This window comes from Vipera ursinii, assembly GCF_947247035.1.
Source record: "Vipera ursinii genome assembly, chromosome: 2".
NCBI classification, from domain to species: domain Eukaryota; kingdom Metazoa; phylum Chordata; class Lepidosauria; order Squamata; family Viperidae; genus Vipera; species Vipera ursinii.
This window is the reverse complement of record NC_139513.1, coordinates 206,316,783-206,342,417: the sequence shown is the minus strand read 5'-3', so window position 1 is coordinate 206,342,417 and position 25,635 is coordinate 206,316,783. Positions and strand designations below refer to the sequence as shown.

The 25,635-nt window shown below is 42.0% G+C and overlaps 1 long non-coding RNA gene across 1 annotated transcript in view; it reads right to left on the bottom strand.

Annotated features, from left to right (window-relative positions):
• The window catches only part of LOC310635509, a 203,911-nt gene extending 195,365 nt beyond the window's left edge, over window positions 1-8,546 (bottom strand). Inside the window, exon 1 of the long non-coding RNA XR_014491440.1 lies at window positions 8,467-8,546. This is a non-coding gene — a long non-coding RNA (uncharacterized lncRNA). The remainder of the gene's footprint in view (window positions 1-8,466) is intronic.
• Between the last annotated feature and the right edge of the window lie 17,089 nt (window positions 8,547-25,635).

Genomic DNA, 25,635 nt, shown 5'->3' with positions numbered 1-25,635 from the left:
GTACTGTGGTCTATAAAATTGAGAAGAGTCAGGCACAATTTAGCAGCTGAACAACAATACTGATGCAACACTTCTCACAAATCTGTATGAATTTATTATTTACAGCAAACCATGATTGTTAGCTATCATAATATTTCAAAACAATCAGAAAAGGCACTAAGATTAAGATCAGACTCCTGATAGCAACATGCAATTACTGCTTTTAAAAAAAAACTACCCAGGAAACTCATTCTCCGTAACTAGTAAGAACTTGCACTTAATTTGAAGAAACACCATGCAAGCAGTGTAATTAAGAAAAATAAAAGGAATTGAAAATGTAAACACAATTGTATGTTAATTACCACCTTTGTTTAAAATCCCTTGCTCTCCAGGATTTTTTTGATTGTTTTTGTTTGTCTTCTGAATTATCCGAAGCTTTATAATAGACGCCTTTGTTAACTCCACTCCTAACTCATACTTGTTATGGCTATGTCATATGACTACATACTAACAAAGTGGGTTGGGAAACATTCAGGACAGATCACTGCAAAGATACACACACACATACATGCTATGAAAAATATTCTGGGTAAGAATAGTTCTGACATTTATTACCCAAAATAAATACACATACAAACAAATTTTCTGATATTTAAATGTTCAAATGATGCAGTTAGCAATCAAGGGTTTGGGAAATCAGGGCTATCATTATTGGACTTGTCTTCAGCATGATCCCACATCAGCATTCTCAACCTCTAGATGGGAAAATGAATCTGCTCTTCATGTATGTGCATATATATTCATACTGTAAAATATTATATAAAATTATATGTAAAATAAAATATAATTATGTATACCTGTGTGCATACAGTAATCTATTTGATACCCATACACCATTTTATATGTGGACAATGGAAATCTAGATGATGAGGCTCAGAGCAGGAAGTGCATTTACACTGCCCCATTGATGTGGGATTAAATATTAACTCAAGCTTAAATATTAATATTAGTGGAATTAATTTTTAATTCCACTATTTGAACCCTGAAATAAGTTATAATAAGGCACATTTTTAAGATGGGATCTGATAGTCTTATATTGATTTTACCGAAATTAATCTGCTCTGGGTATTAGCCCAAATGCTGAAGTCTTATGGAATGTTTATTAACATTTTGAGTGATGTAAGGGTTTTTTTAAAAAAAACCCAAAAAATCTACCTGAAGGGTGGTGCAAAGAAGGATAGAAGTACTAAGTACTGATCAGCTGCTATAATGGGTATTTTAATGCTATTTGTCTATGAGAATTTTTATAAGACTGAAAAGTGAGAATATGTATATAATTTTCTCTATGCATGCCTTAGGGCGCGGGTATCAAACTCGCCACGTCACGTGACGTGTTGTGATGTATCGCAACTCTTTTTGCATTGCCGACGATGGGGTGGGCGTGGCTTCGGTATGATGGAACCGGCCAGCGGGCCAGCTGTTTGACACCCCTACTTTAGGGTTAATCTTGACTCTTAAGCAATCTCTGCTATTTTCTCGGCAATATTTAAAGAAGTAGTTTGTTTCCTAGGATTAAAGTAGAAGAACTGGCCCAAGGTCACCTAGCTGTCTTTGTGTGTAAGGCAGAACTAGAAATCATGGTCTCACATATTCTAGCCGGATGCTTTAACTATTACCCAGCATTGGTTTTCAATTACTGTTATACAGTCAGAATATCATTTATGAGTACTATGAATAAGTACATAATTATAGCGATAATATGAGTATGCATGTTTATGGAGAAATATGAATGTGTGAGAAACTGGATGAGAACAGACAAACAGCAGATTTTACATGCATATCTCTGGTTTTAATCGGAGCTTGGCTTATTCAGTTTTATAAAACTTACATGATCAGCATGTACTGCTAAAGTATATGAGAGCTTTAGTTTTCTATTCCACCAGGTAGTAGTAAAACAGATGATGGTGTTTTTCTGGTGCTGAAATTAAAATTGCCATCACATTTCAGTACAACTGGTAGACCACATATACTCCGTTTGTCTGTGTGTGTTTGTGTGTGTATAACTGTTGTAAGTCAAGGACTACCTGTATGTATATCTGCTTTATGCTAGAAACCTTTGCTCCATTCAACCCATATGCTCCATCACTCTGTAACAACTTTTTTTTCTCAAATGCCATAGTCCACCATAAATGGACATTGTTACTGTAATGTAGTAAGTCTTCTTAGATTCAAGATTCTTGGAAAGAATTCAAAACAGAGTCTGCAAGCTGAATGCTGGAATCTTTTCCTAGCTTTTATAATCTTAGCTTCAGTTCCTTTCATTTTAGGAATGTTGTTAAGGCACTTTCCATATTATTTTCTATATATACATTGGCAAAACAGCAGCTGTGCCTAAACCATTTAAATTGTTTATAGTAATTCACTACATTGATTACTCAGCCTGCCTCAGGGAGAAGTTAGGACCAATCTAGGCAGCATTATAGGTTTGCATTTTCTGCCTCTATTTTAATGCCTCAACTTTACTTGTGGCTTGAGGCTGGTAGAATGATCGACTCATACGGAATTTGGCAAAACATCTGGGCAAACAAGATATTCTGTATCCAAAAGTACAGCTTTAACATTTTAATAAACACGTTAACATGTTAATAAATAGTAATTATAAATAATTTAAAAATTATAAATAATAGACATATATAGGTCTTTCTTTTTTAATGACACCTGGAGCTCTGTCCTCTTTAGCTAATTTATTACATCCATTTGATCTTTTTTCTACAAATAGTTCTTTCACCCAGGAAACCTGCAATGGTGGCCATATGTAATTATTTCCAGGAGTCCTTGTCTCTGCTGGAGACATTTATAGCCTTGTCTTGGATTTTTTTTCCTGGGACTAATTTTGGAACTGAACCCTGCAAGTGAGCTCATGAGAATATCCAGGTTTTCATTCAGATTGGAGGTTTTATTCAAGAGTGTTAAATTAGCAATGAAGCAATTGTATCAAAAGGAGGTTTGCAATGAAAGACCACAGCTCTCTTTCCCTTCTCCATATTTTTTGTTACTGCTTCACACATTCTCTTCTCTCTATACAAAAACAAATTCTGGGATCAAAACTATGACACCAACTCCTGTTGCATGTCTATGATCTATCACAATTTATATATCAGATTTTCACAAATATATAAAACAAGTGCTTTGATCACATTCCACAGTGTCACAGCATTTCACCCAAACTGGCTGTGAGAAGACAATGGCCAACAGACAAGTGATCAACAGCAGCAGCTAGTATGGAATTTATTTTATTGACATCAAATTAGCCTCTTTCAACCAGGCAAGTCGAGCTACACAAATATTCTGTATTAAGGATGGGTTGTCAAAATGAAATGCAATAACAGAAGAACGAATCCTCCTTTATCAGGAGGCTGAAGGGGCAGAGAATGCATAAATGCAGAAGAGACATTAGATTTTTAAGAGACACCAGACCTCTGATTTCAATCAGTGCAATCCCCAATGCTATTGCCGTATGACAACAACAAGAAGAGCCAGAATGCAACGCATCTGTCACTAACCAATTATGCTACTTGCCATTTCCATGAGTCTTCTTAAAAAGTCCACTCATTTGCTAAGTCCACCGCATATGACAACTGAGCGGCTACTGTTTTACCATAATATCCAACAAAACAGAGAAAGGCGTAATAAAAAGGAAAATCTAAGTGGTCATGTTTTTATGTTATAGTATAATGAGATAAATTAATGAAGTGCTAATGGCTATAGCTCTTCCCCACCTTCACTAAGCTGCTGCTTTAGTAGAGTGCATTAAGAGGAAATTAAGAACCTAGCAAAATTATATTGTGTGTTATGCAGCTTCAATAAAATTGGTAGATCACTTATGCTCTGTGTGTGTGTGTGTGAGTGTGTGTGTACAGATATAAATTTCTGTATGAGAACTGCCAGTTCCCAAATATCCTCTGGCTTCTGTACTAACATGCTTTGTAAAAGATGGGGTGGGGTCGGGGAAAAGAAACTCTGGACTGCTACTTGGCAAAACTGCTGTTTCCTCTTTTCATCAAAATTTGACAGAGAAAAAACTGTGCTAAGAAATCAGACCAGCAACATCAGCAGGATCCATGCAGACTTGCACCTGCGTACAAGTGTCTTAAAAGCATATTTCCATCCCATACCAGGGATGAAGGGATGCTGCTGTTTCACAGCTCTTCCCTAATAACCCATGCAATACTTAAAAACATTTAAACACAAGGAAGTTGGAGGGTATCAGAGCAAGCATTTCAAAGCAGGGGCAGATGGGGAAAAGACAGTTCATTGTCCAGTGGGGCTGGAAATGCACAGATTCAAGCTATTGTGCTGAATTCGTAGCTTAACAGTGCCTGACAACTATAATTTGGTCAATTATGGTTGTAAGTCAAGGACAACTTGCCGCTAAGAATAGGAGAAATGCAATTTTAGCCAATCTGGAATGCCTTACGTAGGGCAGAACATTCTTAGTGCTTTAAGCCTTGACTTCTTTTTTTTCCTTTACCCTCTCCCAGTTAATGCAGGCAAAAAAGATTCAGAACTGCTCATCTTGTCAGATATTATTTCCTAATTAAAATGCTTTATAATCTACTGCTAGACAACAATGAAAGATTTCTTTGAATAACCTGTTGTGACTCAGGGCCAGCCTGTGGTTTCGGCAGCCGGCTCAGATGTGTCGGAGGACTCAGATGAGGGGGAGGAGGACCGTGTGGGAGACGAACTGGTTGATGATGGCGTGGAGGCTTGGCAGAGTTCCCAGCCGGGGCCCTCTTCTCAGCTGCGTGAGCCCGATAGTGCGGAAGATGATGACCCACAGCTGGCCCTGTTCAAGGACGCCCGATGCAGGAGGCAGTCGAGCAGGAACAAACAAAGAAAGAATGTGGGACTCCTCGGGAGGAGGCACAGGGAGACCACGCCCTGAGCTCTCTATAAAAGGAGTGTTTGGGGAGGGGCTGGTTGCTGAAAGCAACTTTTCCGCTTGAGAAGACAAGCTCTAGTGTTTTTGTTAACTGCGTAATTAAATCTTGGCAGAAACCTTTTAGCCTTGGACGCTCTCCAGTCTCTTCTTTTTGAATAGGGGTTTGCTAGAAGAGGGCTGGTTCAGAACATAACCAGTGGTTTGTAAGTGAGAAGTATTTGAATGTTTCCCCACATTTAGAAGCACATACTGCTCTATAGTTTAATCTTGACTTAACTTTAAGTAGTAAATATGAAAACTTCACCTGTCAGCTGAACAAAATGTAAAGGCAGACCATCGCTTAGCAGTGAAGCAGAAAAGAAAGAGAAACTAAACAAGATTAAGAAAAATTCTGGGCAAGTACAATTTAGAGTGGAATTATACATTAGGTCTCAAAAACAGCAAACAGGTGTTTAAACACACAAAACCTGCACGTGCCAAGTCAAATTGTAGATCACATTGTAAGGTTTTACACTTAGCCTCACAATTGCCCCAGCATTACTCAGGAATTTAAAAGAGCCAAAAGAAACTCCTGAGCCGAGGTTTCAGCAAGCAAACAACTTTTATTTTGATCAAAATAAGAGTTGGGTGGCCACATCTCTCTTTGTGGCTGGTAGAGAGATGAAGGCAACAACCAGGAAAGATGTCTTCCACCTTTTATACCCCTTCAGAACAAAGAGATCTGGTCTTGGTACTAGTAACCAAAAGGTACAGAAAAATAATTCCTGCATAATACACAACAACCAATGCAATGCTCTTTACATGGGGCTGCCCTTGAGGACCACTCGGAGGCTCCAACTGGTACGGAATGCAGCCGCGAGAGTTGTGTTGGGAGTCTCCCGATACTCCCATGTTACACCTCTACTCCGTGAGCTGCATTGGCTCCCAGTTGTCCTCCGGGTAAGATTCAAGGTGCTGGTAATGGTTTTCAAAGCCCTACATGGCATGGGTCCGGAGTACCTTAGGAATCACCTGCTGCCAGCATCAACGTCCCTCCGTCCAGTGCGCTCCCACAGAGAGGGCCTCCTAAGGGTTCCGCCAGAGAATGCCGTCTGGTGGCTCCCTGAGGGAGGGCGTTCTCTGTGAGCGCGCCTGACCTATGGAACCGTTTACCGGTTGACCTCCGGATGGCTCCCGACCTTCGCTCCTTCCGACGCGACCTAAAAACATATCTGTTTGAGCAATCCGGTCTGGTCTGACGGGTTCTGTTTTAATTATTGTTTTAAGATAACTATCTTCTGCATTTGAGCAAAATTAGGGTTTAATTTGTTTTCAATATCTGTATTTGTGCATTCTGTTATTTATGTCACTGTTCACCGCCCTGAGTCCTTAGGGGGAAGGGCGGTATACAAATCAAATAAATAAATAAATAAACCCCAGGCTCCACCACAGCTCCTTTTCCCCCCTCCCCTTTAACATGAGGCTATTACTTTTCCAAAATACATAAAGCATCTGACAAAATAATGATTACAAAATAACACAATACCAATATCAATATTACTGACATCAACCTTAAGCATAATAAAATCCCTTCATTCCTCCCTTTTTAATATAAAAGCCAAATAGGCTTAGGGACTCTTGAAGAGGGGAATATAGTCAGAAGGTAAAGGTTTCAAAATCATTGCTTCAGCTGGCTTATCGTTATAGACAGAAGTGGCAGCAAAAATTGGTCTGGATAGAGTGGATCTAACAATTCTCTAAATAAATGGGATAAGGCATGATAAACACAACAACCCTCCTAAGGCCACAACCACAATGAATAATATCCTTTTCCAGTTATCAAACATTCCCCAAAACCATCCTCCAACATTCAATGCTCCTGTCCATGTCTGGACAGGGACATGAGCCAACTTTCGCAGCTTGTCAGTGACTTCTTTGACATATTCCTTAAGTGTAATATCGGACTGGGGTCTAATAATACAAGTTAGGGCCACAATGACGAAATAGAGGACCCACTTGGTAGGACAGTCCTTGTCTTTCTAAATCCAATGAAAATAAGAAGTGATGTTCTCTCAAGTTTCACATTTAAAAATGAAACAATTCTTTTGGGCCAGATCAATTAAAAAAATGTCTTTGATACTGAGGGAATCTCAAATGTGGTTGCCAATTCATGAAGATCAACTTGGACCCATATTTGTATCTGGTTCAATTGATAGCAAGTTCAAATGATGCTGAAAAATCCATTGGTCTGGTTATCGTGAAGCACACCGGGTTGCAGGAATCCTCTGATTATGCCAGGTTGGGTAGGATGTGCAAACATATTTGGCATTTAATGAGGAGGCCTGTCTCCACACTTAGCTTGATTATAGTCAATAGCTTTACATGCATCAAAAAAAATTTCTGGCACTTGTCCATAAGTCTCGTGTTATTCTTCCCCAAAAGGTAATGTCTGTATGTTCCTCCATATGTCCAGATTTAAAGTTGTTGGTAAAGCTGCACTGTATTGACAGGAGCATAACAAGTGACCCTGTTGCCCCTTTGCAAGTGGAATACGTAGTCTTGTTAGAAACACAACTCCCTTTTCTTCCATAAAGTATTGGGTCCATGGTCCTTCCTTCTACCAAAGAAGGTACGAGGGAAACAACAGTAGCAGAAGAAAAATATTGCAATACATAGTCCAGGTTCCAGGAATACTATTGCCAGGATAGTCCAATCCATTGAGGTTTTCCTTGTACGTAGATGGAAACAGTTCAACAGGTGAAGCAGGTTGAAATTTCATTTGCAGGCCATCCAGCTGCAGAGCTTTTCACTGGAGAGGGAATGATGGGACTTTTCATGGACTCACGCCTTGATTCTTTAAATCAGGAGGACTTGGCATGGTCGAGACCACTCAGGATTGGTATTTCTAGGTGACAGTTCTTTTCACCTGAACCCACTCTCCAGGAACAATAATGGGCAGAGACAGGTGGTAGGGCAGCCTGGGCCTGTACTGAGATAGAAGAGAAAACCTGCGCCAGATTAAATATTGAGTAATTTTCTACTCTTCCTCATTGACATTCTTGAACCTTCATGTAACAAAAGTCTCCTATATATCATTTGAAAGGGACAAAGACAGCTTTCCAATTGAGGCCTATATTGAAATGGCCTCACCGCCAAATTTTGTAAAGCTTTTTATTTACTTACTTATCACAGATTTGTTTAACTCAAATATAAATACAACCATTTTTTTTAATAGTTGCATCACAGTTTCTATTGTAGGAAATGAGAGAAACTGTGAACGAAGAATGGAATGACAGGTTCAAGATGTTAGTTATGACTTACAAAGCCCTTCATGGCATGGGTCCGGATTACCTACGGCAACACCTGCGGCCGGCGTCAACTTCCCTCCGTCCAGTGCGCTCCCACAGAGAGGGCCTCCTCAGGGTGCCGCCAATCAAAGAATGCCGATTGGTGACCCCCAGGGGGAGAGCGTTCTCTGTGGGCGCGCCAGACCTTTGGAACCGCTTACCGGTTGAGTTCCGGATGGCCCCCGACCTTCGCTCCTTCCGGCGCGATCTCAAAACATTCTTTTTTTTTTTATTGAAAAGTTTTAAAATACAGTTTTCCTTTAGAAAACCCCCCTTCCCCCTCCCTCCTCCCCTCCCTACCTCCCCCCTATCTCCCCCCCTCCCCCTCTCCCTCCTCCCTCCCCTGCCTCCCCCCCTACTTCCCCTCCTCCCCCCCTCCCCCCCCCGACTTCCCAGAGCAAAATACAAGGTATATATCTAAAAAGCAATCATAAACAATCATATACTAACAATTATAAACTCTAAAATCCATCACTCTCTAGCTTATATAGAGTAAACCAATCCTTAATAATACTAAATATGTATAAAGAACTAAAATAAAAGAAAACTAGCGTCATTCCCATCTATGTTCTTCCACAATTCACTATTACCTAAACATATTCTCATTTACACATCACAAGCACCTATCCCTATTAACCTCTCTAGCCAAAATAGGCTATAATAGATAGTTCTTACACAAATTAACCCGCATTAACCCACATGCAAAAATGGGCATGATAAAGGACCAAAATGGCAGGGACCTAACAGAGGCAGATTAAGAAGAGGTGGCAAAATTACACAGAAGAACTATACAAGAATGAGCTTAATGTCCCAGATAATCACAATGAGGTGGTCACTGACCTCGAGCCAGACATCCTAGAATGTGAGGTGAAGTGGGCCTTAGAAAAGCTGAGCAACAACAAAGCTAGTGGAGGTGACAGTATTCCAGCTGAGCTATTCAAAATCTTAAAAGACAGTGCAGTAAAAGTGCTACACTCAATTTGCCAGCAAATTTGGAAAACTCAACAGTGGCCACAGGATTGGAAAAGATCAGTTTACATTCCAATTCCAAAGAAAGGCAGTGCCAAAGAATGTTCAAACTATCGCACCATTGCACTCATTTCTCATGCTAGTAAAGTCATGCTTAAAATCCTACAAGCTAGACTTCAGCAGTATGTGGATCGAGAACTACCAGAAGTACAGGCAGGATTTCGAAGAGGCAGAGGAACTAGAGATCAAATTGCCAACATACGCTGGATCATGGAGAAAGCTAGGGAGTTCCAGAAAAACATCTACTTCTGCTTCATTGACTATGCTAAAGCCTTTGATTGTGTGGATCATAACAAACTGTGGCAAGTTCTTAAAGAGATGGGAGTACCAGACCATCTTATTTGTCTCTTGAGAAACCTATATGCGGGTCAAGAAGCAACAGTGAGAACTGGACACGGAACCACTGATTGGTTCAAAATTGGGAAAGGAGTCCGGCAAGGCTGTATACTGTCGCCCTGCCTATTTAACTTATATGCAGAGCACATCATGAGAAAGGCAGGGCTAGATGAATCAAAAGTTGGAATTAAGATTGCCGGAAGAAATATCAACAACCTAAGACACGCAGATGATACCACTCTAATGGCAGAAAGTGAAGAAGAACTAAAGAGCCTCTTGTTGCGGGTGAAGAAGGAGAGTGCAAAACTTGGGTTGAAACTTAACATTAAGAAAACCAAGATCATGGCATCTGGCCCTCTCAATTCTTGGCAAATAGATGGGGAAGAAATGGAGGTAGTGACAGATTTTATTTTCCTGGGCTCCAAGATCACTGCAGATGGGGACTGTAGCCAAGAAATTAAAAGACGCTTGCTCCTGGGGAGGAAAGCCATGGCAAATCTAGACAGCACACTAAAAAGCAGAGACATCACCCTGTCAACAAAAGTGCGTATAGTCAAGGCTATGGTCTTCCCAGTTGCAATGTATGGCAGTGAAAGTTGGACCATAAGAAAGGCTGAGCGCCAAAGAATTGAGGCCTTTGAACTATGGTGCTGGAGAAGACTCCTGCGAGTCCCTTGGACTGCAAGGCGATCAAACCGGTCAGTCCTAGAGGAGATCAATCCTAACTGCTCTTTAGAAGGCCAGATCCTGAAGCTAAAACTCAAATACTTTGGCCACCTAATGAGAAGGAAGGACTCACTGGAGAAGAGCCTAATGCTGGGAAAGATCGAGGGCAATAGAAGAAGGGGACGACAGAGAATGAGGTGGCTGGATGGAGTCACTGAAGCAGTAGGTGTGAGCTTAAATGGACTCCAGAAGATGGTAGAAGACAGGAAGGCCTGGAGGAATGTTGTCCATAGGGTCGCGATGGGTCGGACACGACTTCGCAGCTAACAACAACAACAACAACAACAAACCCACAAAACTTTCTTCCTCTTCCTCTGTAGTAAATTGTCCATTAATTCCAAATTGAAGATTCTGTTACCATACATATCATCCCAAAACTCTTAAAAACACAACTACCACTTGACTGTAAGTATATTGTGGAAGTTCCATAGATTTCTACTGGTCTTATTTTTTTATCTTTTTTGAGCGTTTTAAGGCAGCACGCGTCACCCTCTGTTCTCTAGGATCATCCAAAAGAGTTGCAGCTTGATCTCCTCCTGTACCATTCTCGTCTATCTGTCCATCTTCATCCTCTTGATGTTCTCCTTCTCCAGATCCCTCTGCAGCTTCCAAAAGTGTTGATGGGGTTGCTTTTAAGACATTGTTGTAAAAATCATGCGCTTGCTTCACAGTACCCAAACAGTACCTTTTGCCATCATACATGAAGCTCAACCCAGCTGGGATCTCCCATCTGAACCTTATATCTCTTTGCTTGAGCTCTTGCACAAGAAATATAAAGTCCTTCCTTCTCTTTAAAATCTTTGGAGGAATTTCTTTTAGAACCAAAACTTCTTGACCAGCAATCACAACTTTAGTATCATAGGCAGCTTGTATAACTTCATCTCTAATTTCCCTTTTTACAAAATAAACCACCACATCTCTAGGCAACTTTCTCTGTTTAGCAATCCACGAGTTCACACGAAACACTTTGTCCATGCCTTGTTTTATTTCAGATGCTGGATGGTTCAATACCACCTCAAAAGCCTCAGAAACCAGCTGCTTTAAATCTTCCTTAATATTCTCTTTTAGGCCTCTAATTCTAACAGCAAACTGCATCTGGTAAAATTGAGCCAGACTCAGTTCGCTATCCATTTTGTCTTTTAAATCTTCAATTTCCAATACTTTTGCTTCTAATATAGCATTCTTTTGAGTCAAATCTTCCACTTTGTCATCCAGCACCTCCACACATTTAGCTACTTTATGCACTGAGGACAAAATGTCTACCTTCATCTCTCTGAGTTTCTGTTCCATCCTTTCTTCCATTCTCTGCTCCAATTTCTCCAATTTCTCCTCCATCTGTACAAATTTAACACCCATTGACTCCAAAATTAACTGGGTATGTTTTTCAAGATCCTTCGATGTCAATACATCGGGAGAATGCAACGCCTGCAATAATGATTGTTGTTGCACCGGAGAATTTCCAGCACTCCGAAAAGTTCTAGGGGGAGGTTTAGCCGCCATCTTTTACTTACAATTGTGACGCACTTTCACTTTAAGTTTTAAGCAAAGTCCATCAAGCTCGAGAGTAAAATAAAATAATCCTCTTCATCTCTTCATCTTTCCCTCTTGTACTGCTCTGCCTGCTCTTTTCCTTTCATAGTCTCTCCTTCAAGCAGGGATGGTCGCAGACGCCTGGCTCTGCTCCATAAAGTCCGGAGCAGAGACGCTAGCCAGCTGGGAGCAGCCCAGGCTACGGGGGAGTTCAATCCTTCAGCCGCCCAAGCTCCAAGCTCAGGCGGCCCCGGAGAACTCGACCCCTACCTGGGGGCTCACCCCCTCCTGTTCTCCCAAGGAGGGGGCTTCAAATTTGCCCGAACAGCTGATCGGCGCTGTTTCGGGCGAAAAATCACACAGCTGAGCCGCGGGCAGCCCGGGAAGGCTGTCTCCGGCGCCGCGGAGCCACCGGAAGTCCTCAAAACATTCTTTTTCGAACAAGCTGGCCTGGTCTGACGGGATGGGGTTGGGTTTTTAAAACTAGTTTTAACTTTAATATGTATTGATTTTATGGGCATGATGTTTAATGACTTTTTAATTTTTGTATTCGATTTTTATTGTGTATTGCCCTGTTCACTGCCCTGAGTCCTTCGGGAGAAGGGCGGCATAGAAATCAAATTATTAAATTAAATTATTAAATTAAATATCATACAGATACTGTATTTCCACTTTTTCAACACAATTTGAAATTCACATTCTTCATGGCAAAAATCCCAAAAGTTTCTGATAAAACAAACCATTCTCGCATTTATTACATATCCTAAGAAGTTTTGAGTGTTCATTGCTTAGTACCATCAGCATTGATCCCTTGCTACCCCCTTATAGTGGCTGCTTCTGTGTTCTAGCTATTTCTTTTTCCTTTCTTTTCTTTCCGTCTGTCTCAACATCCATCTTCCATCATGCAATATCTACCTCCCACTTTCTTCTACTTCCCATGTTTCTCTCTCTCCATATTTCTATAGTACATTCTTGTTCCTTCAACATTCTAGGGCTTGTAATTCACACGTTTGTGCTGATCCCGTTAGTGGCAGTCTTCCTGCTGCCAACAATTTTAATGCATGCAATTCATAAGTCTGTGCAAACCAACTTGAAAACAACTCTCCTGTTTCTTCCTTCTATTATCCATTCCTTCCCTTCTCTTCCGCCACTCTGGTCTAACTTCTGTCTTTTCTACTTCCACTATCAACTTTACATGAGCCAACTGTGTCCCTTTACTATTAATGAATCCTCTACATTTCTCTTCTCCAAAAATATTCAAGACTCCATAAGCATACTTGGAGTCAGTGTACATATTCTGCTTCTCCCTTATTAACAACCTCAGAGCCTGCTGTAAGGCATAAAATCCACAGGTTAGTGCTGACCAAGGGAGGGAAATTCTCCCAGCTTCCACTCACATTTTCCCCTCCTCATCTACTATCACACCTTCATTATGTCCCTCTTTTTCTTTTTTTGTTTCCCAACTACTTTGCTATGAACAAGTGGTTACCTCCTTTCGGCTTTCTGATTTAAAATTACCCACACTTAATAAGAAATGTTAACCACCAAGACTTCCCCAAATGTCAATTTTAGACAAAAATGCTACTGGCTGCCTCTTTTCCTAACAGTTTTGCATACAAATCGTTAGTCAAAACAACATAGCCATTCACAATCCTAAAAATCTTCTCAACTCCTTTCTTGTTCCAAACAAGGATCAAACCACAATTTTCTCAATTCTCCCTTGCAACTCCACAAAAAGCTTAATGAGATATTCTGAGCCACTGAAACAGTTTTATATCAAATTCTAGTATTGCTTTTAATATAAAGTTAGTCAAATTCCAATTTAATCAAATTCCAATCAGATGGAAACAAATTTCCATTAAATAAGTTAAAACTTACAAATCTAAGCAAAACAATTCAAAGTAATTTCTTTTAAACTCAAAGATTTCTCCCCAAAAAAATTGTCCAACAAGTACTTTCCAGGAAAAAAAATTGCAAGCTGAAACTGCAAGAGTGGGTATTAAATTGCACATCCACCCCCTTCCTCAGACCAGAATTCTGAGCAGAGGGAAAAAAAAACCCCAGTTAAAACGACCAGCCCCCCCTTCTTCTCTCTCTCTCTCTCACTCTTAAAGTAACACAGCGGTGGGGGGGGGGGAGAGAAAGAGACAGGGGGGGGAAAAGTAAAAGAAATTTTACAAAAATCTCACCACTAAAAAAAATACTTTGCTCTCCTTTGCATGCATTTTCCATAAATTCACTCACAGATCCCCCATAAAACTCTTCATATGCAAACACTTGCTATCGGTTTTCTTTTTCTTTTACAACAATAAAATCAGCAATTTACTGTTCCAGGGATGGGGGTGGGTGGGTTTTGAGGGCTAACACTCACACATTTACACATCAGCAAATTAACTCATTCACGTCCATTCCAACTGCTTGCATAAACAATTTCACATACAAAAATTTCATTTCATACTTTCTCCCAGGCAAACCATACCTTTTTAAATAAGGCCTTTTTGTTTGGTGTTATCAGAGAGGGTTTTGACCCTCTTCCAAGTCTTGGAATAACACAGAACAACACAGACAGACATATATACACAGATACTAGTAAAACAACATTCATTTAGACATATGGCCTGTCCCGCAAGAAGCAAGAAAAATCAGGTGATTCCAACCAAACATGGTTTTAACCATCTCCCATTTTTCTCACCATGCCAAGTCCAAGCTTAATGTTCCAAATGTCTAAATATATATACAGTATAACAAAACAAAACACACATCAATTTGGAGTTTGAGGCTAAAACAGGCCTCCCCTTTTAATTAAAAGGAGAACATTTATGGTTACTTACAATTTATCCCACCAACTTCAAAAGACAGTTGGGAAAGACTAAAAGGAATATTGAACCTGGGGTCTTTTGCAGATGTGAAGGGGGAGGTGTCCTCACCTCCGACAAAAGGGAATTGAATAGTCCAAAGAGTGAGATTAAAAGAAAAAGAGAGGGGGAAAAACTTGCTTTCATTTCCTTGAATCTTCTTTTCTTTTCTTCCGTGGCTTTAACTGTTAACAGATAAACTAGCCAACTGGAGGTTTACAAAGTTTTTCAAAGTTGCCTTCTTGAAGATGATTTTTACTGCTATACAGCAACAACAATAATAAAAGCACCACCAGACATTGTCTGACAGGGACAAACTTAGCCACTTGGTTTCAAAACCTCGAATTGTTCAAAACAAAATTGCAGAGGAATACATTTTGATTTATTTCTTTACTCTGATGATTCCCCATATTTTTTTCTTTTTCTTTTTCTTCTTCTTCAAGATAGTTTCTCGACTTCCTCCCTTTTCACTTAGTTAATTTGTAATTTAGTAATTAATTTTTTTCTCTGGAGGACCAGTCGGGGAGATCAGCCCCCTATCTTATTTCAAAATTACCAAAACCTCTGCAAAAAAAATAATACATGCCAATTCAATTACTTTCCTTAAATCACTCACTATCCTGAGTGATTAGAAGGCAGTTTCTCGCCTTCCTCTTTTTTTACTCATGTATTCATTTATTTACTCATGTATTCATTCATTTTATTTATTTATTTATTTATTTATTTATTTATTTATTTATTTATTTATTTATTTGTTTGTTTGTTTTTATAAACCGCCCTTCTCCCGAGGGACTCGGGGCGGTGTACAGAATAAGGTAGGTATACAGATTGAACAATAGTGAAAAACAAAACATTTTATGCTTATCTCTAGAGGACAAAGTCGGAGCGATCAACCTCCTGCCTTATTCTAGGATTTCCAAAGCTTTTTTCATCTCTTTTACTCACCAAGGCGCCTGTTGCAATTTCTCCCGTCAGTAGAGAAGCATGAAACCTTGTTGAATTCGGGCGTTCAGGTTCCTCAAACATGGATCCACCGGCAAAGATGAAGCATAGAAGTCTTCTAGGCCAAATGCCCAGGAGTGCTCTAAGACTCACGCTTCAGTCGCTGTTGGTTTCCTCCCATTGATAAATGAAAGCTTCTTTGGGATCCTAACAGGGATCTCCAGATGTGGAGAGAGCCTTTGAAGCTTTGCCCCCACGTTACACTTAGCCTCACAATTGCCCCAGCATTACTCAGGAATTTAAAAGAGCCAAAAGAAACTCCTGAGCCGAGGTTCAGCAAGCAAACAACTTTTATTTTGATCAAAATAGAGTTGGGTGGCCACATCTCTCTTCGTGGCTGGTAGAGAGATGAAGGCAACAACCAGGAAAGATGTCTTCCACCTTTTATACCCCTTCAGAACAAAGAGATCTGGTCTTGGTGCTAGTAACCAAAAGGTACAGAAAAATAATTCCTACATGATGACTCATACACAACAACCCAGGCTCCACCACAGCTCCTTTTCCCCCTCCCCTTTAACATGAGGCTTTTACTTTTCCAAAATACATAAAGCATCTGACTACAAAATAGTGATTACAAAATAACACAATCCAAATATCAATATTACTAACATCAACCTTAAGCATAATAAAATCCTTTCAACATCATGCCCTGCTGTAAACTGAGGGCATATATACAGTATCTGATTTTTTTTAGTATAAACAATGCTGCACTTCAAAGGTTAGATGCCCTACAGATTAGTTTTGAACATATTTTTTAACATTTAAAATATTTATATTTTATTATAATTAGTCTAGATGAAATGATAACATATATTGCTAATCAATAAATGATATGCCATGTACTAAATAAACAATCACATAAACACACAGACACAAAGAGAAAGAGAGAGAGAGAGAGAGGGGCGGGTGGTAAATTGTAAGAGAGATTTAAAGATTTGCTCCCAAATAGGAAATATCCAGTGTAACCATTCCTTCCAGTTGCCTTGCCTTGTTTTGCCCTGGTATTTTATCAACACCATAATCCTGTGCATAGTTATTTATGGAATTTTGTATTTGCGCACAAGTGTCTTCACTGCATACGTTGTGGAATAGTACCTGTCTCAGCCCGAGAGGCGACTACAAAAGCACAAACTGCAGGGACTACAGACCTTCCTCAGCTCAGGCTGGATTTTTAGGCCCCAGGTTGGGAAAGGAGGCGGCCATTTCCTCTTGCCCAGAAATTCAGGGAGTGGGGATTGGATCTTAGCCTCATCAAAGGACAGTAACACTGGGTTCCTCCTCCTGGTCTATATTTATATTTAGGTGTTTATATTCTTGGAGGGAAGAGATGTGAGAAATTTGGGAGCTGGGAGTAGAAGACAGATGGGAGGAAAGCTCAGAGTCTTAGCCCTAGGAAAACTACTAAGAGTTATACTGGTAGTTCTTGACTTATGACCGCAATTGAGCCAATGTTTCTGTTGCTAAGCGAGAGTTTTGCCCCTTTTACGACCTTTCTTGCTACAGCTGTTAAGGGAATCAAGTTGTGAAGTTAGTAACACGGTTGTTAAGTGAATCTGGTTTCTGCATTTTTCTTTTCAAAAGATTGCAACAGGGGATCATGTGACCTTCGGACACAGCAATGGTCATAAGTGTGAACCAATTGCCAAGAATCTGAATTTTGATCACATGATCATGGACTGCTACAAAGGTCGTAAGTGTGAAAAATGGTCATCAGTCACTTTTTCTGGGCTGTTGCAACTTTCAATGGTCACAAAATGAACGGTTGTAAGTCGAGGACTACCAGTATAAATACATTTTTACAGCCAAGGAAGGCAGGATTGGGTAGAAATATCGTTCAGCTAAGGCAACCTGTTTATAATCCATTTTCACGTTGTTTTTTAATATAAATTTTACAATATTGACAATTTTGTTACTATAAAGCTTCTTGGGACAAACTCAAACTAAATATCAGCTTGTTATGGACTCAAGTCTCAGCTTGATTTTCCTGCACAGGTAGTCCTCGACTTATGATGACAACTGAGCTCAAAATTTCTGTTGTTAAGTGAGACACTTGTTAAGTGCGTTTTGTCCTTTTTATGACTTTTCTTCCCACTGTTGCTTAATGAATCACTGCAGTTGATAACTTAGTAACACAGTTGTTAAGTGAACCTGGCTTCCGCATTGATTTTGCTTTTCAAACTGTTGCAAAAGGTGATCGCATGACTTTTGGACACAGCAACGGTCATAAGTATGAACCATTTGCCAAACATTTGAATTTTGATCACATGAGCATGGGACTGCTACAAAGGTTGTAAGTGTGAAAAACAGTCATAAGTCACTTTATTTAGTGTCACTGTAACTTTCAATGGTCACTAAATGAACTGTTGAAATTTGAGGACTTCCTGTACTATGTGTACTTAATCCTGCTTCCAATATTTTTCCTCAACCTTCCTTTGAAATGTCTCTAATCACTTCACAAACAACGCTGAAGCCCATCCTTCAGAAATGCAGTCATAACAATGACTATGTTTGTTCCTGTTTGGGGCATTATATCAAAGTTAGATATTTTTATAAACTCAAAGAGGATACAAGGACAGCATATAAAATATGAAAATAAATGAGAATTCTCCCACTGGAGGAAGAAAAAGGATATCTATGTGAAACAATAGACGTTTTAGAAGTAAACCTGCAAACCTGAAAAAAAATAAGAATTTGTTCTCTTTCTGTGAAGCAGGTCATTGAATCTTTCGCTATAACTGAAGTATAAGTTGTGAAGCTGGTTGCTTTGAACCTGGTATTTATTTATTTTTTCATTCCTACTTTATGATATTTGGAAATTTAAAAATAGAATGCATTTGCTACTAGCAAGCCCATTCCTGAAGAAAGAAGAAATGCCTCCATTTATTAGGGCAGTGAATGCTTCACAATTTATTTAGAAGACATTTAAGTACAGCGTCTCGCTCCTGGTCATCACAAATCTGTAACTTTTTTCTCTTTGAGCCTGAAGTCACATTATCAGTACAAGGGGTCCTCCACCTGAGACTGCGACTGAGCCCCGAATTACAGTCATACATTGTTGCAGTTAAAAAGTCGAGGCATCATGTGACTCGACCTAATTTTTTGAACATTTTTACTGTAGCTGTTAAGCGAATGCTGTAGTCATTAAGCCAATCCTGAAGTCATTAAGTGAACGCTGAAGGCTCAAAATAATGCTCTGCAACATGGCCACTGGGAAGGTCATGCCTGAAGTCTACGTGAGTATGCAGACAAAATATCCAAGAGTTGTGTGTGCTGCATTGTGGAGATTTTCAAGAAAAGATTGGACAATCATTTGTCTGAAATGGTAGGAGGAGCCCTTCCTTGGGCAGGGAGTTGGGCTAAAAGTCCCATTCATCCTCGGATTGTATTATTCCTTTGTGCTTTGTGCCACAATGATTGTGCTTCTCTGTTGTTCATGAATAGACAACTTCCCACATGAAAGGCAGAGGCCAAAGGCCACCAAAGGAGTCAGCCACTGGGCCGCCCAGACACTCCTCAACCCAGGTGAGCTGCCCTCCTTGGGCAGGTTTAAAATGTGGCCAACGTTTCCCTGAAAAGCCACCAACCAGGGCCCAGCTGCCCATTCTCCCTTCGTGCAGTGAAAGGAGCAACAGCTGCTTGGGGTCATGGCTGTACGACGGTTTTTTAGAGTAAGTGTGGCCATCTCAACTGCGAAGAAACTGGCAGTAGGGGAGAAAGTCACGCTTCTCAACTCTTCTGACTGACTCATCTGTTTCTCTTCTTTTCACAGAACATCTGGAAAAGATGTTCGGTGCTCTTCTGCTGCGTAAAGAGCAATGAAAAGGAGATCCCTGAGCCTTCAGGTACCACCTCCTTCTCCTCAAACCCTGGGCACAGTGAGGCAACATCAATGGAGTGCAGGGTCTCTAAAAGCCTCTCCCCAAGAGGGCTTCCGGTCCCCAAGGGGCTTGCAGAGGCAAAAAGATGGGCAGGCTGAATGGCTGGTCTTAGAAAGGAGAGCAGAGCTAGATGGAGATTCTTTGACATGCCACCTTCTTCTTTTGGTCAGGACTGTCGAGGCACAAAAACAGGACGACCAGCAGGGAGAATGGAAGACACATCTTCATGTGTCTCATGGAGAAACAACTTCCTTCCCAGGGGTAAGGAGGGTTATGCGACATGGCCAGTCAGGGTCCGTGCCTCAAAACCAGCAGGGAAAAGGCTGGAATTCTCACTTGGGAGAAGCTGGCCAGTCTAGCAAAGTCAAGAGGAGACTTTTGGATTAGTGGGAAGATCTTGATCGCTTGGAGGGGAAAAGAATGGGAAATACTAAGGAAGAGCATTTTGAGCTCTTTGTTACTTGCAGGGTTTGATGGCTGTTCGTGCCACCGCCTGGAGCCCCAGGAAGGAAGAGGTGATGCCAGTTCTCATTTCCATGAGGTAGGTGTTCTCAGCTAAAGTACTCTGAAGCCCTGCAAAAGGCGGTCGCAGTAAAGCCCTAAAGAGAAGGGCTAGAAGAAACGTTTGCAGAGGGGAGGCATCGCATAGCTACTTTGGATCTTTGGCCCTTCATTCTCTCCCCAGAAATGAGAACATAGCGAAATGGAGGCCGCGGCTCTTGGCAATCTCGGAGACGTGCACTGAGTCGGTAAGCCCAGATCAGCTCCTCACCATGGTAATGGCCGACGTTCTTTCACTGCGGATTTGTTGATATGCCAACAGTTGTAATATTTGCATTGTTATTTCAGGATCCGTAGGAAGAATGCCGACCAAGGGTCGTGCAGGAGGAAAGCAGTGCCTGCCTATCAAGGTAGGTAGCACCTTGGAGAGTGAAGCCTTTGCAGAGGGGAGGCATCTCTGCCCTCTGCCTCTGCTAAAGGCAGAATGACTCAGGGCAACCCCTTTGGCAGGCCAATCCCCTTGACAGGCCAGCTGGAAGGGTTCTTAGAGCCTCCACGTGACCGTGGCTACTGTTGATCTTTGGCCCCTTCACTTCTCTCCGCAGGAAGGAAGAGGAAGAGCACTGGAGGCCGCAACTCCCCCCCATTTTGGAGACCTGCAGTGAATCGGTAAGGCCTGAACAGCTTCTACCCCGATAAAATAAGCAGCATTGTCTCTGTGCAGATGCCAACAGACGGAATCTTTCCATTGTTCTTTCAGGACGAAGAAGAATACCAGCCGGCGGAAGAGCAGCTCTCTCCAACCGAGGAGAAGACGCCCACCTCAGAGGTAAGAATGTCTTGGCAAAGGGGCCGATAGAGGTTCTCTTGCCGTTGGCACACAGGGCCTGAATGCACTCTATCCTTTAGTAATCTTATTGGGATGCAGATAGCTTAGGATTTAGACTCGATACTGTCATTTGCAGGATTCGATGGAGGTCCAGGTGGGCTCCAGGAACAACAGCCTGAAGGATTTCGACTCCATATCTGACCTCTTGAATGAGGAGTCTGAGGGGAGCTGGGAGCAGGCTACCGAGGCTTCGGAGGCCAGCCTTTCCTCCAGTCTGTGGGTAAGAAAGACAAAGCGTTTTCTCTTGGGGAGGGATAGAGTCCGTCTTTTCAGGTCCCCTACCCTGAGTGAACTGTGCTGGAGGGCTCTGGGCAGTGGACCTCTGTTAGGAATTCTGAGTCTCTTTTCAGTGATGGCTAAAAAGGAATCATTGTCATTCACAGGATTCTCCTGAAGAAGGGGAAGACACACTGGACAATCTCAGCAGCCTGGAGGAGGACGCCCTGGACCTCAGTCTCTAATTAAAAGAGACTTCCCCCGAGGAAGTTTCTGCATCATCTTGTTTTTGTTGTTGTTGTAATTGTTCTTATTATTGTATTTGTTCTTGTTCTTGTTCCTGTTTTGAAAATAAAACTAAAAAAGACTTTATAGATAATAATTTAGTTTAGGCCTATCGGCAAAGGGGCCGATAGAGGTTCTCTTGCCGTTGGCACACAGGGCCTGAATGCACTCTATCCTTTAGTAATCTTATTGGGATGCAGATAGCTTAGGATTTAGCCTCGATACTGTCATTTGCAGGATTCGATGGAGGTCCAGGTGGGCTCCAGGAACAACAGCCTGAAGGATTTCGACTCCACATCTGACCTCTTGAATGAGGAGTCTGAGGGGAGCTGGGAGCAGGCTACCGAGGCTTCGGAGGCCAGCCTTTCGTCCAGTCTGTGGGTAAGAAAGACAAAGCGTTTTCTCTTGGGGAGGGATAGAGTCCGTCTTTTCAGGTCTCCTACCCTGAGTGAACTGTGCTGGAGGGCTCTGGGCAGTGGGCCTCTGTTAGGAATTCTGAGTGTCTTTTCACTTATGGCTAAAAAGGAATCATTGTCATTCACAGGATTCTCCCGAAGAAGGGGAAGACACACTGGACAATCTCAGCAGCCTGGAGGAGGACGCCCTGGACCTCAGTCTCTAATTAAAAGAGACTTCCCCCGAGGAAGTTTCTGCGTCATCTTGTTTTTGTTGTTGTTGTAATTGTTCTTATTGTTGTATTTGTTCTTGTTCTTGTTCCTGTTTTGAAAATAAAACTAAAAAAGACTTTATAGATAATAATTTAGTTTAGGCCTATTTTCATTATACGTTTGTTAGGAACAAGGTGAATTTTTGATTAAATGCAGAATTTCATCAAACTTCTTTGTCTCAGTTTTGTCGTATTTTTTTCCACCGTTCTGTGGGATAGAGCGAATTAGTCCAGTTGAAAGGCCTCTTACAACCTCCACGTGTTCACTCTCAAAAAAGGCTCATGGCTAGTTGTGATCTTTGGCTCCTTCGTTTCTCTCTCCAGAATTGAGAAGACAGCAAAGTGGAGGTTGCAGCTCTCAACAATTTTAGAGACCTGCACTGAGTCGGTAACCCTAACCCTAACCCAGACCAGCTCCTCACAATGGTAATGGCAGAAGCCCTTTTGCTGCGGATTTGTTGATATGCCAAAAGGTGGAATTTTTGCATTGTTATTTCAGCATCCATCAGAAGAATGCTGACCAAGGAAGGTGCAGGAGGAAAATAGTGCCTGTGTTTCAAGATAGGTAACACCTCGGAGGGTGAAATGTTTGCATAAGGCAGGCATCTCTGCCCTCTGCCTCTGAGAGAAACTACTTTGGCATGCCAATCCCCTTGGCAGGCCAAATGGAACAGTTTTTAGAGCCTCCACATGACCACTTTTTAAAAAAAGGTTCATTGCTACTTTTGACCTTTGGCCCCTTCATTTCTCTCCCCAGAGGAAAAGCAAGAGCAGTGGAGGCCACAACTCCCCTCCATTTTGGAGACCTGCACTGAATCGGTAAGGCCTGAACATCTCCTACCCACACTAAAAGAAGAAGCACCATTTCTGCAGATTTGTAGAGATGCCACCAGACAGAATCTTTGCATTGTTATTTCAGGATGAAGACCACCAGCCAGCGGAAGAGCAGCTCTCTCCTATTGGGGAGAAGACGCGCACCTCGGAGGTAAGAAAGTCGGCAATGAGGCCGATGGAAGCTCTCTTGCTGTTGGCACACAGGGCCAGAACGCACCCTGTCCTTGAGCAATCTTATTGGGATGCAGAAAACTTAGGATTTAGCCTCGATACTATCATTTGCAGGATTTGATGGAAGTCCAGGTGGGCTCTAGGAACAACAGCCTGAAGGATTTCGACTCCATATCTGACCTCTTGGATGAGGAGTCTGAGGGGAGCTGGGAGCAGGCTACCGAGGCTTCGGATGCCAGCCTTTCGTCCAGTCCGTGGGTAAGAAAGACAAAGCGTTTTCTCTTGGGGAGGGATAAAGTCCATCTTTTCAGGTCTCCTACCCTGAGTGAACTGTGCTGGAGGGCTCTGGGCAGTGGGCCTCTGTTAGGAATTCTGAGTCTCTTTTCACTGATGGCTAAAAAGGAATCATTGTCATTCACAGGATTCTCCTGAAGAAGGGGAAGACACGCTGGACAATCTCAGCAGACTGGAGGAGGACGCCCTGGACCTCAGTCTCTAATTAAAAGCCTCTTTGTGTATCAACACCTTGCTCAATGAAGCCATGAGCTCTTACATGCAGGGTCACCCAAGTCAGACAGGTTGTAGTGCAGAGTGCTGACACAACGAGGTCCACTGGAGAAGGAAATGGCAACCCACTCCACGTAAAGTATCAAAAGTAACTCCAGAAAAACTAAAGTCTTTATATTACAGAAAGCATGTGGTAATAATAGCCTTTGAATTCTCCCCGCTTCCCCAGATGCCTCTACAGACGGCAGATCGGAGGAGGATGAACCGGTCCCAGGTCCATCAGGAGGTGAGTTGGTCAAAGCCTCCGAGCAGCCAGCGGAGTGATTTGCATGAAGAACAGGTGCGGCAGAACAACCCTGAGGCTTCCGGTTGGGAAAGCAGGCAGCTGCAGATGGTTAGTTTGGAGGAGGAACTGCTTTCTGCACTCATCCCAGAACAGGTAGGGCAGAGAAAAGGCAGGAGCACCATAGGGCAGCTCTATACTCACGAGGAGGCAGTCTCATCCTCCTTGATAGCTGCATCAGAAGCACAGCAGACAAATGGAGGCGATGCTGGGAACAATGCGTTCACGAGTACGGGGTTGGGGTAGGAGACCTCCAAGGTCCCTTCCAACTCTTGTTATTCTGTTCTGTTATTCTACCTGCGTATAGACGGACGGCGATGGACGATGGAATCAGCCCCAGCGACGAAGCCCTGCGAGGAGTCACTTTCCCCCGAGGAAGTTTCTGCGTCATCTTGTTTTTGTTGTTGTAATTGTTCTTATTGTTGTATTTGTTCTTGTTACTGTTTTGAAAATAAAACTAAAAAAGACTTTATAGATAATAATTTAGTTTAGGCCTATTTTTATTATACGTTTGTTAGGAACAAGGTGAATTTTTGATTAAATGCAGAATTTCATCAAACTTCTTTGTCTCAGTTTTGTCTTATTTTTTTCCACCGTTCTATGGGATAGAGCGAATTAGTCCAGTTGAAAGGCCTCTTACAACCTCCACGTGTTCACTCTCAAAAAAGGCTCCTGGCTAGTTGTGATCTTTGGCTCCTTCGTTTCTCTCTCCAGAATTGAGAAGACAGCAAAGTGGAGGTTGCAGCTCTCAACAATTTTAGAGACCTGCACTGAGTCGGTAACCCTAACCCTAACCCAGACCAGCTCCTCACAATGGTAATGGCAGAAGCCCTTTTGCTGCGGATTTGTTGATATGCCAAAAGATGGAATTTTTGCATTGTTATTTCAGCATCCATCAGAAGAATGCTGACCAAGGAAGGTGCAGGAGGAAAATAGTGCCTGTGTTTCAAGATAGGTAACACCTCGGAGGGTGAAATGTTTGCATAAGGCAGGCATCTCTGCCCTCTGCCTCTGAGAGAAACTACTTTGGCATGCCAATCCCCTTGGCAGGCCAAATGGAACGGTTTTTAGAGCCTCCACATGACCACTTTTTTAAAAAGGCTGATTGCTACTTTTGACCTTTGGCCCCTTCATTTCTCTCCCCAGAGAGGAAAAGCAAGAGCACTGGAGGCCACAACTCCCCTCCATTTTGGAGACCTGCACTGAATCGGTAAGGCCTGAACATCTCCTACCCACACTAAAAGAAGAAGCACCATTTCTGCAGATTTGTGGAGATGCCATCAGACAGAATCTTTGCATTGCTATTTCAGGATGAAGACCACCAGCCAGCGGAAGAGCAGCTCTCTCCTATTGGGGAGAAGACGCGCACCTCGGAGGTAAGAAAGTCGGCAATGAGGCCGATGGAAGCTCTCTTGCTGTTGGCACACAGGGCCAGAACGCACCCTGTCCTTGAGCAATCTTATTGGGATGCAGAAAACTTAGGATTTAGCCTTGATACTATCATTTGCAGGAGTCGATGGAAGTCCAGGTGGGCTCCGGGAACAACAGCCTGAAGGATTTCGACTCCATATCTGACCTCTTGGATGAGGAGTCTGAGGGGAGCTGGGAGCAGGCTG